The sequence below is a fragment of the Egretta garzetta genome, unplaced genomic scaffold (assembly GCF_000687185.1).
Source record: "Egretta garzetta isolate BGI_Z169 unplaced genomic scaffold, ASM68718v1 scaffold693, whole genome shotgun sequence".
Taxonomy (NCBI): domain Eukaryota; kingdom Metazoa; phylum Chordata; class Aves; order Pelecaniformes; family Ardeidae; genus Egretta; species Egretta garzetta.
Window position 1 is genome coordinate 557,833 of NW_009259178.1, and position 8,612 is coordinate 566,444.

Genomic DNA, 8,612 nt, shown 5'->3' on the forward strand with positions numbered 1-8,612 from the left:
GGCACCTGGCGTGACGTCCCCGCCGGGCGCAGCCAGCCTATGAGCGCGGCGAGGAGCGCGAAGAGATAAGAAGCTCGGCTCTCGACTGGCCCGGCCCACAGTCAGGAGATGGTGCAGAAGGCACTGGCATGGCGGGTACCTGACCTCCCCCGGCTCCCGTCCTTGCCTCCATCCAGCTAGCTTATCAGAGTGCGACCCAAGGGGATGCACCAGAGGTTATTGCTCTCCAAGAGGCAGCAGGAAATCAGCCTTCGGGGCAAAGGCGATCTGCTCCCTTCGCGTTTCAGTTATGGTAAAATGTAGGGCAGGGTCAGAATACCCATTTCATGCTCCCCAGCTTCTTGCGCTTAAGGGGAGTTGTGGCTAATCATGCCCAACCATACCATGTTTTTTTCCTGCTGCCAATCTTCCTTTGCTGTGCAGCCAGCCTTCCCTGCAAGAGATGGGAAGTTAAGGGGTCAGGTTCCATCATCCATTGCTGCTCCATAAGGGGGCACATACTGCCTTCACAGAGGTGCAGAAATGTAACTTTCAACCCTTTTATAATTCTCTTCTTGTCCTTGAGGCTCACATCCCCCGAATCAGCTTTTTTACCTCGCCTCAATCACTGCAGTCCTGTTTTTTTCTTTTCTTTGAACAGACAGGAGATCTTCACGCCACAGGTAAAACTCAAGTCTGTTTCTGCTGTCCATATGCCCAGCTGCTTTCATTCTGCCCATCTGCCTTACACCCTTCTCTTCCCCCACATTCTCACCCAAGCATCGCCCTGGTTGTGCCTCCCTCTGATTCTCTGCTGTCCTCTGTGATTTTCCCAGATCAAGCCCTTGGGCGCAGCCTTGAACACCGGTGTGTCGTTGCCACCTCTTCCCCCACCTAGACCTTCCCTCCACGACACCTCTCTGCTCTTCCAGCTCAGACCTGAGGTGCCACGCAGCCACGGCTGTTCACCCCAACTCTTGCTCCTGCAATCCGGGACAATGTTCCTCATCTTTCCCCCTCTACCTCTGTCCTTTGTCAAGCTAGATGCCAGATTTCTGTGTCTCACATTTTAAGCATCCCTCAGTGAAAGAAAAAGGAAGCCATTGCCATTCTGCAACTTTGGCTTGCCCCGGTAACTTCAGTGAAGGTAGGCAGATGGACAACAGCTTCAAATCTCTGCCCTGCCTTTTACGAGATCAGTTGACGACCATGCAGTTCTGCTGCTATTTTAAGCTTTATTCTCCTTGCTTCGTACCTAAATGCTGGCAAGAGAGAACACAGATAATGTTGCTACCTCCTTGCACACCCGTGCTCCAGTTCCTGTCTCTGTGTAGGTGGGTCATTGGGTAAATCAGGGGTCCCGCTCCAATACCCCGTGTTACTGGCGGAATTTCAACTGCACATGGCTCTGCCCCACCTTAATTGCACTACAAGCGGAGTGGAGAATAGAAACGCACTTTCAAGTGCTTTTAAACACCTCGCACCAAAACAATTTGAACAAGGACCCAAAGGTCTTATGCATGGTGGTTTTCAGATGCGTTCTTCTAGTAGCATTCAAGTGAAAGTGCTAGATGCAGGGCCCCTCGCTGGCACAGTGCTCTGCGCGTGGCAACACAACCAAAAATACAAGCAGCAGTCTGCTAACACTTCATTCAGAGGTAGAGCCTAGACTCAGATCTAAACAACCCTAAAGCTTTGTGTTACAGTGTGTTCTGCCTTGGGTCCAGTTGTAATTTAAACACAATAATTTATGTGAAGTACTGCCTCTGAGAAGACAGGAGAAAGTTACGCACACCATACCTGCTCTGGTTTGGGTCACACGGGGACACTCGCATTGATTTCTGCAGGATTTCACTGCGCTTTTCAGCTGAACCCCAAGAGCACCCCAAAGTGACTGGTGTTTTCAGCACCTGGCATTTTTTAATTAAAACTTCCTTTGGTTGGTGACATGAGTAGAGCATGGCGCCATGTCTCCTCCCAGAGACCACAGCCGGTGGGTGGCAGACCCCCATGCTGCTGGGCACACAGACCAGCGTACGTGCAAGCTCTTCCAGCAGCAGGTGTGTCCCTGCAGAGGTCTCATGGTGTCCTCTTCTGCATGGACCCTCGGCATCCCCTGCTGGGTGAGGGCTGTGGGGCCCAGGGCCAGACAGGTCCCTGCAAGAGCAGGGGCTGGGGGAGCCTGGGGGCATGGGTGGGGAGAGGGACCGCAGCAATGGGTGCTGCCCATACCCAGCTCTGGTGGGGGCTTGTGGGGATGCCTGGGATAATGCAGGTTGCTGCAAAGTCAGCAACAGTGCTTGCAAATTTGCATTCCCCATCTCTCTGCCTTGTCTTTGCTCTTCAAATCTTTTACAAAGTTCTTCAAATGTCCCCAACAACTTCAGCAAACTCCATTTGCCTGAGCAAAATGGCAGCCGCTTCAGAAGAGGACATGCCCCAAGTGAAAAACAGTGAAAAAAAGCCCAGTGAAAAACACTGTTAATTATAAATGCCTGGCAGTGCTCAGCGAGCTACCCATTCGGCCAGCTGGCCAGCAAATGGTGGGCTCTTCAAGCCAGGCACGTCCAAATTGCATTAGCAGCAGGCAGCTGTTTCTGTGAAGAAATGCATGCACAACGCGCAGACGTTTTCCTGAGGACCACAACAGCCTGCTTTCCATGGCCGGTCTCTGGCAACGTCTGCACCCTTCTAGAGGAGCACATTGTGGAGCTTCCCTGTGGAGCTTCACTGATCTGGGTGGCCACCCAGAGGAGGGAGCTGGCAGGCCCTGATGGGTGTGGGAGGTCTCCGACTTGGTTGGGGCATAGCTCATCCTGCCCCAGAGAGCAGGCAGGCATGGTGGGGAAGGGAAACAGGTCCGCTCAGCCACAGGTTGTGAAGGAGAACTGGGTGTAGGAGAGCGCTGGTGGTGTTGGGGTGGAGCTGGAGCTGGCTGTCCTCGGGAGGAAGGTGTGGGGCTGTCACCAGCCGCTCCTCCGGCTTGCAGACCATCTGCACCCCCAAGAGGAGAGCCGGGACTGCTGCCCATGCCTCAGCCTCCAGCTCCACTGCACCCAGGCTACAGTCTCTGTATGTGCAAGAGCTTCCGCCTCTGCCAAGCCTCCAGACCCCACCGCCCTCTTCAGCAAACTAGCAGTAACGAGCAGATAAAAACGACAGGTCATGCACCCTGTTTGGAGCTAGACACTCATCACAGGCAAGGCAACCCACCGCTCTCCTCCCACCAGGCAGACCAGCGAAGACACAGTGCCATCAGCTGGGCGCTTGTGGCCACCTGCCCATCACAGGAGCCCAGGCGACTTCCCTGCCAGAAGGCAGGGGCTTCACGTAACCACATCTTTTGTGCTCAACAAGCTTTTTGCAGCAGACATCAGTGCACGCCGAGTGTGTGCCTTCCCTAGGTGAGGAAGGCAAACCAGTTTGCAGCACAAAAACAGGATTAGGAGGTCTTGAGCCCATTAAGAGGACAGCGGCTAATCCTTGCCATGAAGCAGCTTGAGGGGGCCTCACATCTTCCGTGGCATGCCTGGCCACCCACCAGCACTTACTCGCTGCATGGCAGCAGCCCTGCCCCTGGCACCAGCAGCGGTCTGCCACGGGGGCAAAAGCCTTTGCCCACAATTTGCTTTGGGAACCTCTTATAAGGAAAGAGGAGGCCCAGGTGGCAAGTTGGAAAAGTAGTATTCCTTAACTTTAAACAGCCAGAGGGGTAGAGCTGACCAAAAAGCCCAGCAAAGTGTAGGTAGCCTTCAAAACCTTATTAATTGTGCCCCCTCTCTTCCAAACTGCAACTGGTCTCTGCACTGGAGTATGCCAGCGCATCCCCCCCTGGAGGTTAGAGCTTGTAGTTCCTCAGCTCCTCTTACCTCCTGCTCCCTCACTCTCTACTGGAAAAATAGGCCACAGCAGACCCCTTTTCCCAGGTGTACTCGCTTTTATCCCACCTGAAAAAGCTCCCTTTTTCTGCTCCTTCTCCTGCTGCTGCCTCTGCTCCTCCCTGGTTTATCTCCTTGCTCTGCCTGTCTTCCTTCTGCTCCTGGCTGGCTACAGGGCTTCTCAAAACCTGGTTTTAAAACGTGGAGTGATTTCTGGACTGTGTGGCTCCGGGCCAAGCCTTCATAGGTGGTGGCTAAGAAAATGCACTTAGTGCTTTTCGACATGGGTCAAAGCTTATTCCAATAGGTGCTGTGGCATGAGAAGAGCAACTTCAGAAACTGACAAAATGGATGTGATTTGAAGAACTAAGCCTTCATCTTCACGGATGGGTGACTCCTGAGCAATATAGTTATCTTTTGTTTTCATGTAATGGGTCTTTTGTTTCTTCCCAGCAGCTCTCATGAACTCCTTTGGCTCCGCTTTATCTGAGTAGTGTATATGGGTATATCCTACCTACACAGATATAACCTGCATCCTGAAGAGTGCCTCTCTCTCTCAGCAAGAGGGGTGGTGTAGAAGGAAATTCACAGTAGTTAAAGCGAAATTGAAGGCCAAATTTTACTGAGCTGTGTCCTTTTGAAACTTACCTCACCCAGCAGTCAGTAGCAGGAGAACAAAATGCACAGCGGGGCAGCGTCCCAGAGGTGGCACAAGCTTGCTGCCGTGCCCAGGCACTGATGAGCTGCCAGAGAGTTTGCACCAGCACAGGGCCATGGCCTGCCGTCACCAGAACTGTTTTTACTGGGCTTGGATGCTTTTATTACTTTTATTACTATATCCTGTTATTACTCCCACAGCTCATGTATTTTAATGTAAGGCCAGTTTCCTGGGATGGAGGATGGCTATTTTCTTTCTGTCCTAGTTATCATGAGCTCTGTGACAATTTGTGGCACCGAAGGGTTATTTCCTGTAGGCTTAGGTGTACCCAAAACGCATGCAACCCATCTCTGTTCAGTCTCCTCTGCAGCCACATATGTTTTTTACTACCACCCTACTGATCTGAAGGCAGCTGCGACCCTGGGCAGAGCTGCGAGCGTCTCTGTGACACTTCTGGCACCACGGCATGGGCTGGGAGCCAGGGGTTTTAGGAGCCTGCCCCAAGGGAAATACTGCTCTGACAGTCATGGACAGAGCTGACTTAAAATACGCGTGTGCAATGGTGCGCGGTATACGTGGGGAGGTCACACATGGTAGCAATACTGAGAGCATGAAACTTACGGATGGGGGACTAGGAGGTGGGAGAGAAAATAAATGTGGAATTCAACAGTAAAAGGTACTCTGGAGAAGAACACAGGGTGTCTAAATGATTAGCTTAGGTATGATTTTCTCGTGTGCCTTCAGGAACTTTTTAAAGCAGGTTTTGGGGCACGGGCGGATAATAACCTTTGTAAGCTACACGTGGAGCACGAGGAGTGTGTACAGGGGCTTTTGCCAAACCCACAAAATTAAGCTGCATGTGGCAGGATGTTTAGGTCTGACAGAAAAGGTTGCAGTTCATCGGCAGGCCGGCAACATTCCCCTCCCTGAGCCTGCTGGGGAGCCTGCTGTGCGTCTGTCGCCTTCCCAGCTAACTCTGCACACAGGTTTCTACACAGGCAAACAGCAAAACCTCCAAATCCCAGTGCTGTGGCTGATCAAGGAGATGCTCTGTGCCAAATTTCTTCTTTTTTTCTTATTTTCCCTCCCCCCTCAGAAATATCCAAGGCTTGAACTCCAGGCTGCATGGAGCAAGGGAGGGGGAGCCAGTACGCGCGCTCCTGGTGCAGGATGTGTCCTTAATGGATTCAGGCTCCAAGCTTTTCTGTAAGGGTGATGATGTCAAGTTGGAGCTGGGTTGAAAAAGATTTCATCCTGCCTATCCTGATTTATTGTCTACCAAGTGGTGATGGTGGTTTTTACACCAATCACACCAAACTCCTTTCCTCCCTCGTCCTAATTCAGTGCCACTGAAGACCTATTCACCACTGATTCATAATGCTTTAAATGAGGAAAATGATACTTTAAAAGCTTCAAAACCTCATTTGACACCTTACACTGGCATGAAAGTATCATTAAATGAAGCGCAATTCAAGTCTCAGTTCTTTTTTGTTTGTTTGAATTCTATTTTTTAAAAAAAAAAAAAAAAAAGAATGCCTTAGCATGTATAAAACCAGCAATGCAGTAGATTTTAATGTGCATTCCAGGGGAGGAAAATCGGTTGTTCAAGTCTCAGACCACATTTTACTCTCCTCCCTTTCTAACTGGAAGGCTACTAAGAAAATTTATCAAAAATCAAAGCCCTAAGTATACTAAGTATACGTATATAACACATAGTTCTTATCTGAAAGCAATGTTTGTGTGCACATTTTAATCCTGTGGTTGCAGAGCCTGTTGAAAGAATAAAGCAGATTTGATGACCGCAGCCTTCTCTGCATGCGTGCAAATAAAACCTCACTGTGTTTTCCTTCAGTGCAGTGACTAACTGATTCAAGGAACAGTGGGAAAGCCTGTTTTCCCCTGCTCGCTGTCCTCTGGTTTTGATATGAAGCAGAACACTCCAAGAGAGGCGCGCCTCTACCAGTTTGGGAATACCAGGGGGCATTTTAATCAAAATTTCTCAGTTTGGTTCTTTAACTGCAGCTAATATTTTCTTTGTTCCCCCTGCCACCCACCCAGCCACGCCCAAAATAAAAAAAAAAACAACCATCCAGAAGTTGTTAGTGGGGGAGAAGGAAATTGCACAAATCTTATTTTCTTGAGTCATGACAGAAACACTGCAGTAATTACATTTAATGTAATGAGCCATCAGCAGACTGACTTCTGAGGCTTTGGCGTTCATCAAGGTAATGAAGAGATAATGAAGCACTGAAGGAGCAGCACTGCCACCATCTCTCAGCCCATCCACAGTGACTCCCAGAAAGCCCTGGGCATGACCCACAGAAACCTTCCTCTCCAGCCCCGCTGTTTTCTGGTAGCTTGCTGGGAGGAAAGCCAGGGAAGGCTTTACTGATCTTAGATTGTTCAGGCAGACATGGGGCGTCCCACACACTGGGGCAAGCAGGCTTCGCTGCTGCTCCACTGATCTTCCTCTGACTGACTGGTTGTGCTGGTGGTGGTTTCTGACCTTCTGTTCAAAAAAAAAAAAAAAAAAAAAAAAAAAGAAAACGAAAGAGAAAAAAATGATGCAGCAAGGAAAGTCTGCATCAATGAGGAGCTGAGGAGCTTGGTGGGGCAGTTTGGGACTCGCCCCTTGCTTTGGTTCGTGCCCACGCACCTGCCCTCCAAAGCACAAAAGGGCTCCAGGTCAATGGGATGAGGAGCTGAGGAGCTTGGTGGGGCAGTTTGCCTGGGACTCTCCCCTTGCTTTGGTTCGTGCCCACGCACCTACCCTCCAAAGCACAAAAGGGCTCCAGGTCAATGGTGGGAGTGAGCTGCCTTGTTTTTTTAAGACATGAAGAGGAGGCCTTTTCAGAATAACGGGTCATGGCGACTCTGAGCTGCACAAGGAGAGGGGTTAGCTGATGCCAGGGCCACACAGAGTTGCTTGTAAACACCTCCGACATCCGCAGCAGTCGTCACAGGGTCCAACCCTTCTCAAAGCCAGCACAAAGAAAATATACTGTGTTATAAAGGCCATCCACAGCCATATTTCTACTTTGGTATTTTTCTAGCATGGTTTCTCAGACAGAGTTTTAGTATCAATTTTAACTACTTCCAAGCCTTCTTCCATACAGAAAAGCAACAACCCACTGCCTCCTCCTCACATGATACATAGGTGTGTCTGGCACTGCAAATAAATGTAAGTATTGCAGTCCAACCATTGTTTGAAGAAAATTAAAAAATGGCATAATCTTATACTTGGAGCTGGAAGAAAAGAATATTAGTATTGCAGTTCTCAAGAGTTTCAAGATAGTAAGCGCTCCTAGGAGGTGGCCAGGTAAGGCTAAATCCTGGTTTATGCTTCAGGTGTTAAACTGCTAGGAAGCAGTATGTTTGGTGCCAGAAGGCAAACCCCTTCCTTAAATTGCTAACCTCCGTTTTCAAGATAAATTTGATAAATGTGTCTAATTTACAATCCCGTGTGGAGACAGATTAAATCCAACCTCTACTTGCATTATTTTATGATTACTCAAACTGGCCCATTCTTGTTTTAGGGACCTGAAGTATTTCTTCCTCCTCCAACTCATTGCCATTGTTTCCTTTGAGTCTTCTTCCTGTGACATCCCTTTTTGGCCTAAAACAGGCGAAGAGCCTTAACTTAGAAGATAGTCTCTGTCCCCTGTTGCATCCTGCCAGCAGCATTTCTGCTCATATGTTAGCTTAGTGACCCTTTGCTTCTCAGGCACCCTACCTGACAGGGTTTTTTGTCCAGGACCCAGGTTCCCACGGGCCACCAAGTATCTGCACATGTTCCTGCCGTGTTCCCCAATTTCCCAGTGTATAAAGCAGTAATATGTTGTTACAGATTCCTTTAGGACCAATTCTAATAATCTGAAATACTGCTTTCCATCAGTCCTTCCTCTTTTAAAAAGCTCCCATCATGGAAAAAAGGAACACGAACAACTCCTGAGAAAATCTTCTTAGAAGGTATTTTGTTGCTCAATTTATGTTCATGAGAGTGCTGGAGGAACCCATAAAACCATGGAATTATTTCCCAATGGCGACCTTTCACTTGCATTTGAAGTTTTGAAATGAGAAGGCAGCTGGGAAGATGT